The 19602-nt window shown below is 53.4% G+C and overlaps 1 long non-coding RNA gene across 1 annotated transcript; it reads left to right on the top strand.

The window, feature by feature from the left end:
- The first annotated feature begins 9096 nt into the window (after window positions 1–9096).
- On the top strand, window positions 9097–12064 carry LOC123830790. The gene is made up of 4 exons (XR_006787813.1): window positions 9097–9542; window positions 9771–9964; window positions 10146–10254; window positions 11387–12064. It is a non-coding gene; the product is annotated as an uncharacterized LOC123830790 (long non-coding RNA).
- Window positions 12065–19602: the final 7538 nt, after the last annotated feature.

Raw genomic sequence — 19602 nt, 5'->3', positions numbered from 1 at the left:
AGAGGGGGCCCAGGAGGGATCGGAACCACTGAGCCCTGCCTGTGGCCTACTCCTTCCTTTACCCTGGTCTGTGTCGGTCTCTCGGTCATCTGTGATCTGGCGTCTTGTTTCACGCTCAACAATGGCAAACCACTTTAATCCTGCAGTTTCACGGGGCGGTTGTCCGAGTGCTGTGTTAAGAAGGATTCTGAGGCCACACCTGGGCTCGGGGTGGGGGGATAAGGGGAGGGCAGCTGCCAGCGTTCAAAGGAATGCAGGAGGGAGTGTGCCTGCGGCTCTGTCTGCCACTGTCTTCTGGAAAGGGCATCTTTCTCGTCGGTCCTGGCTGCTCACTAATCCCGTGTCTTTCTGGTGGGACGGCCACACACGTGTTTGTGCCTGGGCCATCTCTCTGCTCCCCAGTCGCTCCAGGGAAGCCGAGAAGGGGAATCCCAGACACCCATCAGCTGGGTTCTCTGAACTGGAGAGAGCCAGGTCAGCGCCTGTGACTTAGAAAGATGATGTCTCCAGCCACTGCCATGGTCTCCAGGCCAGAGAAGGCGCCAGCACTGGGGTCTGGGGCGCCAGAAGCTAGGTCAAGGAGGAAGACCAGCCAGCACAACCGGCAGCTGTTTTCAGGCACCACTGTGCCAGGGGTGTGCCAGCGATGGCCGAGGGCACAGCTGGGCCAGCCCTCCGGCCCCCCCGCCCAGGCCCTTGTCTTCTGCTGGGGGACACAGGCCAAGCCAACACATGCCACTGTGAAGACACCTTAGACTCATGGCAGGTGCTGGTAGAGAAGCCCCTGGTTCTAGTCCCAGCCTGAGCATTTGCTAATGGGGCTTTGACCTTGAACATGTCATGTCCCCTTCCCAGGTGTCAGTGTCCCATTGGTAAAATGCAGGGCCTGCTCCATGAGACCCCACGGTCAAATGGGTCCTCAGGGCCGGCATTGCACTCCTCCATTTGGATTGTCGTATTTTTGGAGGAGGAGACTAGCTCAGATATTGCGAGAACGTGGGCCAGTTATGACCCTTTCGTGAGTTGTGTAGTCTCCTTCTTTGCGGGGGGTGTTTAGGCCGTGAGACACCTGACAGCCTGTCTTCATTTCCGGGGGGCTCCTTTTGCTCTGACTAGTGGGAGCAGGATGTTGGGGACCACAGGCATGGAGACGGGTGGCAGGGTTGGCTTCCAGGTGTGAGGAGTGCCCCGCACAGCTGGGCCTCCTGGGGTCCCGGTGGATGTGAGGGTGCAGGGGGAAATGTATTAACGCTCTTCCTGGGCATGGCGGGCAGCTCTGGCTGATTAAAGTGGGCCCGGAGCGGAAAAGGCAGGGGGTCGCTGCTGGCTGGACTGGGAGGGGACCGAGGGCAACCTGCGGTCTGTGTGCAGGAGTGCGGGTCCCCCCTGGAGCCAGCCGTGGGACTGGGCAGCGCCCGCTGTGGCACCGGTGGGGGTATGGGGGCCTGGATGTCGTTCCGCAGACTCCACAGCCAGGCCGGTCCCTGGACTGACAGCTGGCCGAGCGCGTCACACCTCGTAGAGAAGTCACCGCGATGATTACCAGATCATTAACAGGGGACTTTTGAAAAGGCACTTCACAGTGTCTCTCCCTGAATTGCTGAGACAGGTGTGACAGGCTCTCTGGGCGGAGGGCAGCCAGGGCAAAGGGGCGCTGGAGACTGGAGGGGAGGCGTTAATGAACCCGGGCTGAGGAGGGGCCCCGCGGGCAGGCAACCCTCCCGCCCCGGCGTGGCGACGGCCAGGCCGTGGGGGGAGACCTGGGCGCCTCAGACAGAACACCGAACGTACAGACTGTGCCGCTCCTCTTACCCTTGAGGAAGGAACTTGCCCGAAGTCCCAGGTCTTCCTTAGAAATCCCGGTGCCTGTTTTGGCCAGGTTCATATACAATACATGTAAACAATTTTACCAATGAAGGTCCATGAAAACCGAATGCCTAAAGCGCTGTTCAGACGGGCAGGTAAACGTTCCCTCTGTCGAAAATCCCACAGGACGGTGTCAATGGCTCGGTCTCAGGTGGGCGAACTACCCCCATTTCGGCCCCGCACTTGACCGAAGCCTTAACACAACTTGCTGCTCCAGGACCACACTGTTTGGCCGGATGCCCAGCCCTCACCCTACCCAGGCACCTCGTCTGGGGGGACCTCGCCCACTGGCTGTTGATTTCCGGGCAGCAGCGGCCCCAAGTTCAGATCTTAATCTTCCTGCCACACACGATCTAGGTCAGTGGGTTCATCACTGGCTGCACATGGGAATTCTGGGGACTCGGATGTCAGGACCGCCCCCTACCCCACCCCGGGCATTGGGAACCAGAGTCTCCGGGGATGAGGAACTGGCATCTGTATTTTAAAACAGCCATCAGGATGATTCTTACGCAGTCTTCAGAATCCTGGAGTTTGGGGACTGGAGGAGCTGAAAACACTCGTCGTGAGTTTTATTTGTTTGTTTGTTTGTTATTTGATATTCAAAGCTACTTCAGAGCTCAACTGCTTTAAAATGTCGCCTTTGGGTCTTAAGCAATGTTACCCCCAAGCAGGCTGACTCGCGAGACGCACTTCCCAGGTGCCAGACGGAACGAGCAAGCCCCGCACGGGCGCGCCCGGGCTCGCGGTGACCGTCTTCGGCGTCACGCGCGCGCCTGTCTGGCACCTTGCGGGCTGGCGAAGCCGCGTGTGACGCAGCCAGCAGCCGAAGGTGTGACACGTTTGGCGTGCAGCAAACTCCACCTAGGACATCCTGCTCTCTGGCTGTGACGTGCCAAAATGGGACGGCGTCCCTTGGTGCGCGAGACCAAGTGTGCTGCGTCCAGGAGCCTCAGCGTGCCGGCCCGGGACGCCTCGGTCCACCCCAGATTCCCTGCCTCACAGCTGGGCCATCCAGCCCGAGGCTGCCTTTCCTTACAGCCGTTACAGCCGTGGTGGGAAGGGGAGGCAGTGGGTGGTCTCAGGGGAGAGGGTGATGGGGGATGCTGGGTAGTCTGGGGAGGGGAAGGGGGAGGTGACAGCGTGATGGGAGGGGCTGAGTGGCCCCGGAGGGGATGCATGGGGGAGGGGTAGGAGGCAGTGCTCCGGAGGAAGGTGTCGCCAGTCAGAGGAGGACCCACGGCTTGGGGGACCCTTGTAACTGATACATCAACACACACACCCTCCCACCCCAAGTCCTTCCATGGGCCGCTTTCAACTCGTCATTTCGGACTGTGTTAAAATCCCCTGGAAATTGGTCCCAGGAGACCAACAGACAGCCCGATGTTCCTCACCCGCCTCTGGGCAGTCTCGGGCCTCCCGTCTCTCCTGCGGGTCTCCGGGCCCTGGTTCCTGCTACCGCTGGACTCCAGGCTCCCTTCTGCGGTTCTGCCCACCTCCTCAGCCCTGATTGGCTCTTTCCCCCAGAAAGCCCCACCCCCTCCACACTGGGTGGGTGGGCTTCCAGGGCAAGTTCAGCAGAGCCCAGAGGCATCACAGGGGCACGTTTGCCCTCGGCCTGGCCCAGAGCCTTTCTGCACATGCTGCTCCTCATGCCACAGGAGCAAAGCGTCCATCCCACTCCTGGCCCAGGTCCCCTCGTACCTGGCTTCTCTTCAGCCCTCAGAGACCCCTGACACCCCGCCTGTCAGGGCCACTCGGCCAGCGTGGAAGGGAGGATGGGAAAGTCAACAGAGGGAGGGAGAGGGCATAACCTTCCCGAATGTCTCACTGACCCGGCTTCAGCGTTCAAAACAAATAACCGGGGATCAGATTTTGCAGGCATAAGCCAATTACATGCAAATTTTAACAAATCGCATGCAAATGGCCCACGCGCCTCTGCCCTGGATCACATCTGCTTGCTTAGCTGTGTGTCTCAGGAGCAGGCAAGTAGAGGCCGTTGGTAAAGTGCATCCCAGATGTGGGGGCCAGAGGGGCGGGAGAGGAGGGGGGTGGCTGCTCACACCCCAGCGACAGGACAGGGGATCGTGCACGTGTCCTTCGCTCAACCAGCACTTCCTGAGTGGCTGCCGTGTGCCTGGCAGACGGTGAGGTGAGTGAGAAGCCGTGCACTCCCCTCTCCACGGAGCCCCTAGGTGGGCCAGGATGCAGATGATATGCCGGGGGGCTCCCACGGTCTTGGGAAGGCGAGGATGGTGATGTGCGCATGCGCATGGTGCCATGCGGCTACAGCGGCCACCCCGCCAGACGGGGGCTTCCGGCAGCCTCCGGGAGGTGGCGGGGCCTGAGCGGATCTGTGCAGGGTGAACGCGAGACTTAGTGCGTGAAGGACGCGTGTCCCGGGCTGCCTGGCACCCCAGGGGTAGGTCAGCACTGCGAGGGCTCTGCGAGGTCGCGGGGGAGGAGCTGGATCGTCAAGGGCCTCGGCACTGAGCTAAGACGATGGAGCCTTGGCCCTGGCCGGTGGCTCAGCTGATTGGAGCGTCATCTCTGTACACCAGGAGGTCGTAGGTCTGATCCCCTGTCCGGGCCTGGTCGGGGCACGTACGGGAGGCACCCGACCGATGTTTCTCGCGTTAACATTTCTTTCTCTCTAAAATCAATGAACATATCCTTCGGTAAGGATTTTTTTTTTAAAAAAAGGGTGGAACATTATCCCGAAAACCTGAGGGTTTGAGGAGGAGGATAATGAGATAAGGATTCCGGAAGCTCTCAGACTGCAGTGTGGGCCGGTCCCGATGGGGCAGAGAGGCCGGCGAGGAGGGGAGCCCGGGCAGAGGTGGGAGAGATGAGGGTGCAGAAATCATCGGGAAACCCGCCTAGGGGTCCGAAGCGGCAGCGCTGCAGTTGCGGAGGGCGATGGCGGGAGAGGGTGTACGGTCAGCAGGGTTGGGGCTCGGGGCAGGGGCACGGGACCACGGGAAGAGGTCAGGTGGGAGGACAGCTCTGCTTTGCACACGTCCGGTGTGAGGGGCTGCAGAGGACCCTGGGAACCATATCCAAGATGCTGGACGCCCCTCGCTGTCCTGGGTGAGCGTCTCCAGAAGCAAGGGCCTTCTGTGAATGCAAGTACTTTATTACAGAAGTGCTCCCAGGAGAAACAGGAAGGGAGGAAGCCAGGCCAGGGTGCAATGTCAGGCAGAGTCCCCCAGAGGGTGGCCTCCCCTGATCCCATGGGCGAGTTCTGGTGTCCCTTACACCTCTAAGTTACCCCAGCCTGCGGCAAGGGGCCTGGGCCATCCTACTCCCATTGCTGTGCAGCGGGAGCTTGGGGCTGCCCTGGGTGGGGAGGGAGTGAATCAGCAGGTCTTTGTGCACGAAGGTTGGAAGGTGGTCTTCCGAAAGACAGTGGCAGGCATGGCTCATGGAAGCAAAAGCCCTCTGAAGGAGGGTGGTGGCGGCGGTGCAGAGACAGCAAAAGCCATCGGAGGACATCTGGGCAGAGCGCCACCGGGTCTGATGACCCCACGGCATACTCACCCCCCGGGACTGCTCTGCCAAGCAGGTGCACCCGCACATTGCAGATAAGGACACCGAGTTCAGAGAGGTTAGGTGACCTGCCCGGGGACACACAGCTAGAGAATGAGGGTCAGCCCTGGAACACAGGGCCTGCAGGTTTCACACTGCATCATACACCTCACAGCTGCTAGAGCACCCACTGCCCTGTCCACCGGACAGCTGCTTGGCTTCGAGCAGCCCCAGGAGCTGTTTTCATTTCCAGTTTGCGGGGGAGGAGGCAGAGGCGCATAGTCACCAGGTGTGGGCCACAGAGCTAATAAACAAAGAAACTGGGATTTGAACCCAGGTCCACCTGACTTCAAACCCCATCACAGATACCATAGCCCCTGGCTCCAGGCCTGTCAGGGGAGTCACCATGCCACCAGATGCCCCGAAAGTCTTGGAAAATTTGTGGGGCGAGGTCAGGGAGAATATTTTAGGTTCCCCGGGGGTCACGTCATCGCCTTTGGCAAGAAGACGGACAAAGCACAGCCCGGAGCCTGCGCAGTACAGGCTGCCTTGGCCGCCCGCTGGCCCGGGAAAGAGGGCTGACTGAAAGGGTAATTCTGCAAACAATGCTGAGAAGCTGACTGTGGCAGTGCATTACCATGTCAAAAGGAGTTATTTTTATCCCTTCCTGTGTTCTGGGTCCTTCAGGAACGCTGCACACAAGAAGAGGTGGAGTGGGATATGCTTTTGCATGAACCAAGACCGCAGGCGCAGATGGGGTGCATGGGTGTGCACGCACACGTGTGTGTGCGTGTGTGTGCGTGCCTCCATCCCTGCCTGCTTCTCCGCTCGATGAAATGCATGATGCAGTCACTGCGCCCTGCCTCCCTGGGGGTGTTCCCAGGAGCCTGAGATGCTGCATTTTCCCCGCAGACCTGCCAGCCCAGCATGTAGTGGGAGGAACTGACCTTAGGGAGACCTCCCTCAGAGCCCGAGGTTGGCTTGGACCTAAGAGAAATGGGACATGGAGTGGGTGGCCATCCCCAGGTACCTTCCTATGGAAAGGCTGACTGGGACGGGCCCTGTTACATGCCACCGTTTGGACGTACACACCTGATACAATTTGTCAGCTATCGACGAAGCTGACACACTCGGTGCCAAGCACGCTCATGCAGCCAGCACCCCGATCAGGAAAACAGAGCGTGACCAGCTCCCCCCACCGCCGGAAGTCCCTTCTGGTCCCCTGCCAATCACTCCCCCACCAAGGTACTCTCTCCTGGCTAGTAACAGCACAGATGAGCTCTGCCTGCTTTTGTATGTTATATACAAGGAATTGTACAGGTGCAGTCTGAAGGGGTGATTATAAACTCCTATAAAGCAAATGATAGGTTTGTTGTCTGGGGCGCCTGTAGTTTAAAGGGCTCTTTTGGTGAGGTCTTTTGTAGTTGGATTAATTGTCCTTGGACCCAAGCCTCTGCACACTGAGGTTTCTTACTACTGAGCACATCTTTCAGGATGAGGCATCCACTTGGGGTTCTGGGAACTTGCCCTCGTTGCAGGCAGAGGGTCAGGGAGGGCTCCCCAGGCCTGACACTGAGTTGTCAGGAACCGAGGCCACTTGTGTTTCCTCTTGTCCTGGAGTGCTGATGCTCAACCTCAGCTGCAAAAAGTCCGGACGCTGGGGTCCCACCGGGGTTGTCCTCAGGGTCGGCCTGCAGGGTGTGAAAGGAAAAGTTACTCTGATGCGTGTTGCAGTGGTAAGGCTGCCTTGCTGGGGCGGCGGGGACGGGGGAGGGGGGGAGGATGAGGACAGTGGGGTTTAGCCGCAGGGGAGAGAGTCTGGGGCCAACACCAGAAACAGCCAGGAAAAGTGGGGATTCATAGCCAAGCAGCAGGGTGAGGGACCTCAGTGGGTGGGCGGGAAGTTACGAGAAGTGCAGCGTCATTCTTTGCTACACAGACCTAACCGTTTGCTTGCTGAAGACGCATCAGGCGATCAGACAGGAGTTTATCAGAAGAGGAATTGCGTCAGATATTGAGGGTGATCGGAAATGGATGGGGGATTCTGGCTAAACCAGCGGGGTAAGATTCCTGGATTCTTGCTCACATTGGACCGTGCAGATGGGGGCATGGGAGTTCGAAAGTCGAGCCTCATCAGCAAGAGGGTGGAGAGGGACCTGACTAAAGTTCGGTCAAGGGCACGCACAGTGGAGGGCTATGTCATCTGGGGAGAGAAGGTTCTGGCATTAGAACGGCCTTGGGGATGCTGACGTGAGGAAGGAGCCAAACGATGCATTTGCCACCCAGATGCCGAATTAAGCCCAGGGGCAGGACAGGGGTCACTTCTCTCATCTCCTCCAGTGACAGCCCGGCCCCTCTGGACCAGAGATTGTTAGGGAGATGATGGAGTGGGGTGAGGAGGAGGAGGAGGGTGAAACGAAAGAAAATGGTGTGGCCTGGGGGAGAGTTGCTTATTATCTCTAAGCTGTTTTTATTTTTTATTTATTTTTAAAAGATTTTATTTATTTATTTTTAGAGAGGGAAGGGAGGGAGAAAGAGAGAGAGAGAGAAACATCAATGTGCGGTTGCTGGGGGCCGTGGCCTGCAACCCAGGCATGTGCCCTGACTGGGAATCGAACCTGTGACACTTTGGTTCGCAGCCCGCACTCAATCCACTGAGCTATGCCAGCCAGGGCTCTAAGCTGTTTTTAAATCTATAAAGTGGGGTATGGTAATAATAATACCAAGCCCATAGGTTTTCTGGGACTGTCAAACCAGGTAAAACATTTAAGCCATGCAGCATGGCAATGGGCACGTTGCAAACGCTCAACAGAATGTCACCATTATCATTATCAAACGTTGCCGCAGAAGGAGTGCTTGCGACTCTCCTCATCCTCGATTGAGATGTGTGTGCTCACCTGAGCCCGGCCAGCTGAGAGCAGTGACATGACCTTTGAGCCAGATGGGCCTGTCCCTGGAAACTAGTCCAGGGCCTTCGGGGGCCACAGCCAGGAGAACGAGGGCCTGGGGACAGTGGGACTTCAGGGTGTGACCAGCCAGCATTGGGTCTGCCGCCCACCTTGGGGTAAGAGCAGAGGAGGGGCCGCCCCGCCCCACACTGGCCCGTGTGAGCCTTGCCAGTTGGAGGCAGAGGAACTTTCCTCGAGAAAAATAATGACCCTCTTCCAAGAACTCAGTGCAGGGTGGTGGTGGCGAGCCAGGACCCTGCACTGGTGGTGAGCCAGTGCAGGGTGGTGGTGGCGAGCATGTTGTGGAATTGTGGAGAGATCCGCTTTCCTGCAGCTGGAAATTTAAATAACCGCAGTTCCGAGCACTCGCTTTGCTTGGGTCGTGATGAAATCAGAGTAAAGGGAACTCAGGATGCAGCTGGTTTAGTGGGGAGTTCAAGGCCAGCCACTCACATTCCATTCCAGTGCAGCGGAAGAGACCTCTGACCTCGACCCAACGACAGGCTTCGGGCCGATGTCCCGTGTTCGCCAGAGGATGCCCCTGCACAAGTTCCTCTGGGCTTGTCGCGCTCTGTCGCTTCGTTGTACATTCTACAGAATGTAAAGAATACCCAGTCCTTTCGTCTGACGTTCGTAAGGACTCTGTGTTTTCTATATCCAGGGTGATACTGTCTTCACGGATAGTGTAGATGTATTGAAGATACGCTCATTTTTACCTCCTTCTTTTTCAATTTCCGTTTTGTTTCAGTGGCGACCTGTCCCTCACACGGCTCGGAAGAAGGTGAGCCTATCTCCAGCTTCAAGGAGAGACCTTCATTCCACAACCCCAATCCTTTCCCATGAATACAGTAAATAGTGAAGTAAAGGACACGTGACTCAGTTTTGGCCAATGAGAAGTGAGCAGTTTGCTGGCTGTCACCGGGAACATTATCTTTGCTCCTCAGAGTCAGCCTGAACATTTCGTTTCTGTGTCTGGAAGGGGACCTTGGAACTGCCGCTCTGATCTTGCTACTAACCCGGTGATAAAATCCGTCGAGATGGCAGAATGCAGCGATGGAAAGAACCTGTGTCCTGGGCGACACTGCTGAGCTTCTGCGCCTGCTGAGTGAGCCCGACCCGTGGGCCTCCCGTTCCTGAAGGACTGATGTCCTGAACTGCTTGGCGTTTTCTGTTATTGGCAGCCCAAAGCATCCTAAATGCTGTGTGAGTATCCTGGGGCTCAGAAGGTAAGTGAATTGCTGACGGTCCCCTGGCTAGTCGGCGGTCGAGACCAGCTGAAACCTATTATTTTCCCAGTCTTTGTTCAGCTTTCGGCTCTCCTCTATCCCAGAGTGAGGACTTTCCTCTTCTGAAATGAATCACCGGCTACGCCATCATGGAGTCGAGGGCCTAGACTCAATGGCATCTCATTGACATCTCATTCTTCCTCAGGGAGGTTCGGAAAGCAATGGCCGGTCACCGTCCCAGCAGCAGATGGAGGTTTCACGTTCTCACTGAAACCAAGCGTGGGTCCTCCGCGGGGCAGACACTGAGGTCCTGGCTATCTCCCGGCTTTCCTGACTCTCTGAGGTCACCCCCTCCGCCATCTCTGCTGAGATGCCTGCCCTGCACCTTTCTCAGCCCAGGTATTATCCATTGCAACTTCCCGTGGCTGCGACCCACGCAGAACTGGCCTGCCTGCCATTGCTCTGGACATCACGGGAGCATTTCCCTGCTTTCATTTCCCTGCCACAATGCCTGTTTTACTCACCTGTCATGTCAGGATGTCTGTATCCACAAGCATCATGGCTTTGTTCCCCCACTTAGTGAGAAGTCCCACCTTTGGGAAGAATATGGATCAGTAGTACCCAGATCTACACCTGGAGGACCTGCCTTGTAGCTGTTGTCCCGTTTCCAGCTAGCTGTGTGACAGCAGGTGAGTCACTCTCCTTCTCGGGCCTCTGTCTACTCATTTGTCAACATATGATCTCAAGCATCTCTTCCAGCATTCAAATGGCGCGTTATTTCTCTCTTCTAAAAGAGGAAAGAACGAGGGCATTATTCAGCCCTTGGGCACCAGCGTGCACACACACACACTCTCTTTGCTGAAATAGGTAAGACTGATGTTGCCAATCTCTGGCATCTTCTCAAATGCTGTGGGCAAATGGGACCCACACAGCACTCTCTCCTCCTCCTCCAGCACTAAGGGACATGCTAGTTGTATTCATATCTTCCTGCAGCATGCCCGGATAAAGATACACTGAAGCATTGTCCAGGCTCCGAATTCCAGGAAACATGGCTAGTTGGTTCCTTTTGAGACACCACCTTTTAAGGAGGAAAAGTCCTATACATGGACGGGAAACCCTGCATTGGTTTCTGCAATGGTTTTGAGTCACTGGCTTCCTGGAGTGGGCTGTGTTCTGTGACACAGAAAAGAAAGAGCTCTCCCCTTCTGCCGGCCTCCCCTTTTGTTAGACTGTTTACACTGCGTGCTCCTGGCTTATTAGTCAGAATGGGGCTCTGGGTTTATTGGAGAGCGTACAGCCTCTGTCACAGCAGCAGAGCACGAAAGGACGGCCAGGGCACTCAAGTCCAAGTGCAGGGTAACTGTGGAGGCTCGAGCCCCAGAAATCCACATAATAACTGGTTTTGACCCAAACTTGCCTCCCAGACGGAAGACATGGAGCTGCCCGTGGGGTAAGGTTCCGGGGCTCTGTGGGGAGGGAAGGCCCCAGTGCTCGAAAACAATTTTCCGCACCCTGGTGACCTTGTGCTTTCAGAGGTTCGTTTCTTGGGTTCTGTAAGGCGGGCCTAGTGGAAATAGCCTCGGCACCCGCAAGTGAGAGACTCTGGTTGCATTCGGGAGGAGAAACTGAGTGGGAGCAGAGGGTAGGACAGGCAGGAGGAAGCAGAAAGGCACTAAAGGACGATGCTGAACTCCAGAGTAGAGTTTATACGCACCCGGACACACATGAACGGGATCAGTCCCCAGTTTATGTTCTGCCTAAAGGAGAGGCAGCGACACGGAGGCAGGTGTGCAGGGTCCGGTTTGCTCCTTCTCTTACCAGCGTGGGGACCGGAGAGAAGGAGAGCTCATTCATTCGTCCATCCCTTCATCCATTCGTCGTGGTAGACAGCTTTCAACGCTGCACACCCTCCGTGTCTTCCATCGGGAGCTGGGTTTAGTTTGCCCTCCACTGGATGTTGGGGCAGCCTGTGACTCAGTTTGACAAGTGGGATGGGATGGAAGTGACAGCATCCCTGTCCCAGGCCCAGCCTTCAGGAGCCTGCGCCATGTGGTGAAGGAGCTCAGGCCCACGTAGGGGATGACTCGAGGCCACTCGGAGAGGGAGAGGCCCTGTGCAGGCGCCAGATGCACGAGCAAAGGCTTCTGGGACCTTCCTGCCCAGCCCATCCACACGTGCAGGCGAGTGAGTGACCCCAGCCAGTGCCACATGGCACAGAAAAATCACCCAGCTTTGAACACGACCCCAAGTTCAGGGCCCGCGGAATCACGGCGTGTTAATTGCTATGGTTTTAAGCCACTCTGTTTTGGGGTCATTTGTCATCCAGCCATAGGTAACTGGACATTTGTGACGTGTGTTTGGCAGCTATGTTTGAGGGAGGTTCCCTCTTATCCCAGTTTTCTAAAATAAAGTTTGTGATAATACATAGGAGTTGAATTTGTTCGATGACTTTTTCTGCCTTGATTGAAAGAATCATGTGATTGCTGTTCTCCTTCAGTCCATTAGCCTTGCATCTGCTCTGAGATTTCTTACAGTTTTCCAGCAGAGGTCTTGTACCTTGTACATCTTTCATCAAACTGATTTCTAAATATTATGGCTTTAATGCTACTATGAATGGTCTCTTTAAAATGCCTATCTTCTCATTGTTTGTGACAGTATATACAAATAAAGTTGATTTTTATATATTAACCTTGTATTTTTGTAACTTCGCTTAACTCCCCTGTTCCTTTTAATAATTTTTAAAAAGATTCCTGTGGGCTTTCTACATACATATTGCATTGTCCACAAATGGAGATGTCTTTACTTCCTCCTGACCAATATTTATGGCTTTTATTTCCTTCTCTTGCTTTCTATTGCACTTGCTGTGACCTCTAGGACGATGGTGAGTGGGAGAGGCGAGGTGAGCCTCCTCGCCTCGCTCCTGCTGGAGGGGGAAAGTGCCCATTCTTTCACCACGAAGTACCACCTAAGCTTCAGATCTTTTAAAAGATTTTATTTATTTATTTTTAGAGAGGGAAGGGAGGTGGAGAGAGAGAGAGAAACATCAATGTGTGGTTGCTGGGGGTCATGACCTGCAACCCAGGCATGTGCCCTGACTGGGAATCGAACCTGCGATGCCTGGTTTGCAGCCCGCGCTCAATCCACTGAGCTGCGCCAGCCAGGGCAGCTTCAGATTTTTCACAGATGCCCTCTATCAGGTCAGAAAAGTTGCCTTCTATTCGTCATTTGCCGAAAGATTTCATTTTGAATTTTGTCAAATACATTTTCTTTCATGAGATCTCGCATTTTCCTCCTCCTTGATCCTGCTCCTGGGGTGGGTCACAATGTCGCCGGCCTCCTCTGAGACGGTCCCCGGGCGTCCCCTCAACAGGCAGAGGCCAGGGCACGTCCCTCCTGAGATTAGGTCATAAAAAGGCTAGGCAGCTTCCCGCACTCACTGGCTGCGGGAAAGCCAGCTGCCGGGCTGTGAGCGGCGCCCTGGCGAGAGAGGCCCACAGGCGGAAGGAGGGAGGCCTCCGCCAACGGCCAGAGGAGAACAGAGGGCTCCCGCTCAACGGCCCACAGACGGAATCTTGCCAACGAGCACGCGAATGCTCTCGGAAGCAGATCCTTCTTCGGTCAAGCCTCCAGACAGGACCCCCGCCCTTGGACGGAAGCCTCATGAGAGACCCTGTGCCAGAGGACCCAGTTAAATGACGCCTGGTTGGCTCACCCACAGAAACAGTGAGAAAAATAAATGTTCATTGCTTTGGGAGGCTAACTTTTTTTTGGGGGGGAGGCAGTTCTTTTCTTTATACAGTAATAGATAACATACATATATTGATTATTTTTTGAATATGAAATAAATCTTGCATTCTTAGGGTAAACTTCATTTTACCACAGCCTGTTGTCCATTTGTATGCCATCAGATTTGATTTACTTATAATTTATTAAGGATTTTTGTGTCTTGGTTCATGAGAGATATTGGTCTGTATTTCTTTTGTTACATCTTTGTCAGGTTTTTGCACAAGTTTTATTATTTATTCAAGTGTAGTTGACATACAGTGTCAGGTTTTGATAGTGGAGATGGGCTAGCCTCATAAAATAAAACCCCTTCTCCTCTATTTTTAAAGAATTTATATAAGATCCATATTATTCCTTCCTTAAATTTTGTAGACTTCACCAGTGAACCTGGACTTTTCTTGTATTAAGCCTTTTTTCCTTCATTATAAATTCAGTTGTCTTATGTACAGGGTGGGGCAAAAGTAGTTTTACAGCTGTTCCTATGGAAAATCATACAATACTTCATAAATGATAACACAAGAGTAGACTTTGTGTTTCAGGAACTCACAACGGCGAACCTACTCGTGCCCCACCCTGTATATAGAACTATTTAGATTTTGATTCTTTTTAGGTCACCTGGCCCCCCTTCTCCAGTTTTAAAGATAAAAAAACCCACGTAGATGGGTTGAGTATTGAAAGAAAGACAATGGTTATATAACAGGAATTCCTACGGCTGCGGAGCGGAACCGGGCGAGGCCACGGAAAAGTTGCATGCTGTGTGGAAGTGTGTGGCCTGAGAAGAGTCCAAGAGACGGTAGGGAAAGACAGCATTCAAGAGAGAGTCAAGCTGGAGCAGACAAGTGAAACATTTTAGGACTTTTTAGGGTGCTAGAGAGTGGAGAGTAGGAGACTTTAGTAAGTTGCTAAGGCACTGGCTGGGGTGGGTCAGTGGATTGAGTGTCAGCCTGCGAAGCAAAGCGTCGCTGGTTCAATTCCCAGTCAGGGCACATGCCCGGGTTGCAGGCCAGGTCCCCAGTAGTGGGTGTGTAACAGGTAACCACACACTGATGTTTCTCTCCCTCTCTTCTCCTCTAAAAAATAAATAAATAAAGTCTTTAAAAAATAATAAGTTGCCAAGGCCTAAATTAGATATCCTGATATCTTCCAGAGAGAGAAACATATTAAAATTCTTGTCTGCTCCATGCTTAAGGGAGACACCCCTTTGGGATACCATTATGAATGTTTGGGACACAGGGAGGGAGGCGTGTTCACAGCTCTGGTCTTGGTACCCTGCCAGCTCTGTCCACTGTCTCCAGCTTGGACACACCAGGCAGCTGGGCCCATGGCAGGAACGCCCTAGTTATTATTAATCTATTTTTATTCATTCGCCCCTAAACCGCCCAGCAGGAGACCGTGCCATTAACTCGTCTTGGTGAGACACAGGCGGAGAGTTGCAACTTCCAGGCCCAGGATTAGGGCTCCTTCCTCCGCAATGACAATATTGGCCCTAATTACGGAATGGCACACGGGGAGGGCGCTGGCAGAGTGGCAGAAGGATGCGGAGACAACAGGCTTTTGTGAGAAGAGAAGACGGCAGTCCTGATTGCTCACGTTGCCAGTATTTTTCCCTCACTTGGAGAAGTGACAGTTCTATTTTTCTTTTTTAACCTTTGAAAAAAAAAATACCCACAACATGCTTAACTCAGGAAAGCAACCAGCCTGATACCCAGACAATTGGATCGTTCTGTCTCTTTCGCAGCTGCCATTCATGGGTGTTAGTTAAGTCCACACCACCGCACACTCAGACTGCCCAGAGCAGGCGTGTCCAGACGCCCGGCTCTGCGGAAGGGGGCTCTGGGAGGTGAGGCAGGGCTGGACCAGCGGGACCGGGGCCTGTGAGATGGTAACCAAGCAACAGGCCTGCATCTGATGGGCAGGGCCACAGGGGGCATGTGGCTGGTCTGCAAGCAGAATCCAAAGCTGCAGCCTCGCAAGTGAGAGATCCTGAGGCAGAGCGCTCCGAGGGCCAGATACGCAGGCGGACAGCGCTCAGTGACTAGAGGTAAGGAATCCAGACAGTCGTGGGAAGCCCTGCGTTCCGCAGACGCAACCAAATGACAACGGAATCACCTTGATACAGAAGCCAGATCCCAGCCCACGGAGGAGCTGCACGAACACTTCCTTTAAAGGATGAAACCATTTTAATACTCAATAAATAACACGCAGGAACACTTAACAAAAGAAGCTAGACAATGCTTAGTGGGCACTAATCATAGGAAACAGGCCTGAAATTTTTTTAGTCAGCGAGGAAATGAGAATGGAAACCGCAGTGACTGTTTGACCGCACTAGGGTGGCCCACCTCGGAATGGCGCCACCTGTTGGCGAGGGTGTGGAGCAACTGCGGGGAATGTGAAATGGTACCACCGCTACGGAAAATTGTTTGACGCTTTCTCCAAACGTGAAACCTGGAGACATCTACCCTCTGGTCCAGTCATTCCATTCTTAGATCTTTCCCAAGAAAAGTGAAAACACATGTTCACAAGAAAAGTCCGTGAAAGAACATTCATAGCAACTTCATCCATAAAGAGCTCCAAACTGAAAAGAACCCGAATGCCCATCAACTTGAGGACGGGTAAGTAAATTTTCCACATGATGAGTTACAGTCAGCGATTTGAAAGAGCGAGCCGATGGCACGGGCGGCAGTTCACTCCCATGGGCGTTATGTGGGAGCAAGTAGAGGCCACACCCGCTCCTGTGCAACTCAATCAAGAACAGTCGAAAACTAACCCTGGGGGATGCAGTGCGGCTGGGGGTGGGGAAGGTGACTGGCAGGATGTGAGGGCACTTTCCAGGGTGAGGAAATGTTCTGTGTCTTGTCTGGGGTGGTGGATGCAAGCGTGCAGACAGTTGTCAAAATTGCCCTTTGCTGTATTCTAATTATATCTCAATAAAAAAGAAAGAAAGAAAGAAAGAAAAGCCATGGGCACACGGAGTCTCCAGGTCTAGGATGACAAATCCAAAGCCCATATACTGCTGCCTCTGACTTTGCTGCCCTGGCAGACATTATTAGTAGATTCCAGAATTCTGTCCCCTTGATCCTCCCTGGGGCTTCAAAATACAGCACAACGTAGGCGTAGTTCTCCAAGCAGCCACTATCAATCCGCCCATCTGGTTCCTTTTGGGTCTTTTCCTGGTCATGTAGAATCACGTCACATGTGTGCATGAATATCTGGGACGTCGATGAGTGCATCCACCCAAATCCATCTCTCTCTCTTCTGAAATAAACACCAGATCTCCCCTGGGGGCCTCCCCTCGCACCCCAGCTCTCGTGGGTGTTTAGCCCGTGAGTGTCAGTCAGGGGCGCTGACCCCACCTCCTCGAACAAGGGCTGGGACATGCCCCAGGCCTGCCCATGAAGCATCTCCTCTCCCCCCGTCCTTACTTCAGCTGAGCTCTCTGCTCCATCCAGGACTGTGTGTGTGCGTGTGTGTGTGTGTGGCTGGGGGAGGGGGCCTTCAGGGGTCTTTCTTCTGGGGTCACTAGGCTGAAGGATGGGAGCCTGGACCTCTCTGAGCTGCCTACGCCCAGGACCAAGTTGCAGCTGAACTTCCAGATCCTCCCCCCTGGACTTCACAGTTACAGGAGCCAATTCAGTTCTCCTTTTCGCTTAAAAGTTGAGTCTCTGCCACTTGTAAGGGAAAAAAACAACAACGGTCTGAGTCAGATAATATGCATATTTATAGAGATTTAAAAAGCACAATCATAACTTCTATATTGGTCATCAAGTTAATTAAAACAATTTTTTTTTCTTAAATAGCATCATACTTATCCCTCCCTTTCCGTACAGACCACCTTCCGTTTGTCAGGGTCGCGCAGCAGCTGCTGTTGAATCAACTACGTGTCTTTCACAGGTGCCAGTTCATGGGGAGACCCTTTAGTTTTGACTTTCAACAGTTTGCCTCGTTACTGCTGTGGTTTTTAAAGAAACACACACATCTGATCAAAATGAAACTGGGCCACCACTGAAAAGGTCTAAGGTGAAAAGCCCCCTGCCATCACCCCCGTCCCAGGCCACCCCACCCCCAGCCAGGGCGACCACCGCAAAAGGTTCCCAGTTGTCCATGGCTCTGGTGACTGCCTGTTGAAGTCCCGTGGTTCTTTTCCGCCTTCGCCAGCCTCAGACGAGGAGGCCGAGGGCTTTAACTCGCTTGCCCTCCTTCGCAGCACCTCCGGGGCCGTTCTGTGAAAACAGCAGTCCTTTCCGTAAGAGAAACGTGAGCTGCCTTCTAACCCTTGGGTGGAAGAAATGTCACATTCTTTACTTTTTCTAAATTAACAACGTGCGTTTTCGTGTCTCACCCAGGAAGGTGGTCAATTTCCAGCTGTATCCCCATCCCCCTCTGGGGTCGTATCTAAACCTCCAGGACAGACAAAGCTCTCTCCAAGAGAGTGAAGGCCCCTCCTCCTTCAGCCCCCGCACAGCCTCCGATCCTACTCCGGGTTCTCCCCTGGGCACAGGTGCTGGCAGTAAGCCACAAGGAGTTAGTCTTCCCAAGTCCACTAGCCCAGCCTGCCTGCCACGGATGGGCTGTGGAGACGCCCCGCACTGGGGTGTTTTCCAAGGTAAACAGGGCGTGACAAAGCGGGGCAGATGGGGAACTCCCAGATGCTGAGGTCCGGAGGACTTCGCCCTGGGCGTGGAGCCAGCCCCCCAGGGAACGGTGCCACTGGAAGGAGCTGCCTGCTCTCCTCCCGACGCTCAGTGTCCGTGAAGACGTCAAACTCTGCTCTGCTCTGCTGCTCCCCTAAACCCCTACCCCCGACCCAAAGCTCTCCCTGGGAAGTCCCCCCACTTTCTTTACAGCTCTTATTCAGGAGGAAGCCACCGCTTCCCGCTATGTTTGCTTTATTTCCAGGGGAAAGGAAAAAAGGCGAGAGGAAAGGGAGGGCAGACTAGCCCAGCTGTTGCAAAGCAGTGGCCTGATCGTTGCTCGCAGCCCACATCTGAGTTTGTGGTTGCTCGTTCCAAGGTGGCAACTTTTCGGGGGTTCCCATGGCAATGGCTGTTTTGTTTTTTTTTAACCTGTGGTATTTCAGGCTATTGTTCTCTCCCCGTTGCAAAATCTTAGATGATTTTTTTTTCTTTCTCTAAAGAGTCATGAGTTTATTGATGTAAAATTTCCACGATCAAGGAACGCTCAACCTTAACCCTTGGTATTTAACCCAAAGATGTAGAGATTAATCCTAACATTATCCCTCAGGCAACTCGCAGCAGAGAAGGGACACACAGACAGATGGAAAAGTGAGGGAACGTGCTTTAAAGCGTGTAGAAATCTCAGAGGAGGCGCAAGGGAAGGCATCCATTCTAGCCGGGGGGCGGGGGCGGGGTTTCTAGGAGACCTGATCCCGGAGAGAGGAGCAGGGATTTTCCGTGTGGACAAGAAAGTGGAAGGCGTTCTGTCCCCACAGGGGAGTAAGGAAGAGACTACTCGTGGGGGGAGCGGGGACGTGGGAAAGATCACCTTCTCCAGTCGGTCTCTTCTTTCATCCCAGATTTTCATTCTGGGGTGTTTTACTTCTTTCTTGAGCACATCCCTGAGAAGTTTCTATAGTGAGGATTAGTTGGGGGTGAATTACATCAGTTTTTATTATATTCCATGTACATGACTGAAAATGTCTATTTCACTTATTCTAGAAATACAGTTTTGTTGGCTTTGCAAATCTGGTTGACAGTTTTTTTTAAATTTTTTTGTAAGTTTATTGAAGCCACCCTGAGGACATGTGCCAGGGAGCAGATGCTGCTCTGGTTGAGTTATTTTTATCAGCACTTGGAAGGCATTGTTCCACTCTCTCCTGGCTTCCATATTTGATGTGGAGAAGTCAGATGTAAATCTTTATACCTTTGGGGGAAATCTGTATTTTCTTTCAGCCTGGTTTTTTTTTTTTTTAAGATCTTCTCTTTGCCTTTGGCATTCTGTAATCTCACTATGATATATATGGGTATATAGCCTTTTAATGGTTCATGCTGCTTGGGATTTTTTTTGAAATTTCTAAATAGGAGGATTCATATCTTTCCGCATTTCTGTGAAATTCTCAGCTACTATTTCTTTGCATATTGCCCCCCCCCACCCCACATCCTCTCTGTTTTCTGCCTCTGGAGCCCTGGTTAGTTCTGTGTGGGACCTTCTCACTCCATCCTCTAAGTTTCTTAAACAGAGTTCTCCGTATTTTTGTCTCTTTGAGCTGCACACTGTATGATTTCTTCAGATTTATA

The sequence above is a fragment of the Phyllostomus hastatus genome, unplaced genomic scaffold (assembly GCF_019186645.2).
Source record: "Phyllostomus hastatus isolate PE091 unplaced genomic scaffold, TTU_PhHast_1.1 phas_scaffold_129, whole genome shotgun sequence".
Lineage (NCBI taxonomy): Eukaryota > Metazoa > Chordata > Mammalia > Chiroptera > Phyllostomidae > Phyllostomus > Phyllostomus hastatus.
The sequence above is the reverse complement of the archived record's forward strand: the minus strand, read 5'-3'. Positions and strand labels throughout refer to the sequence as shown.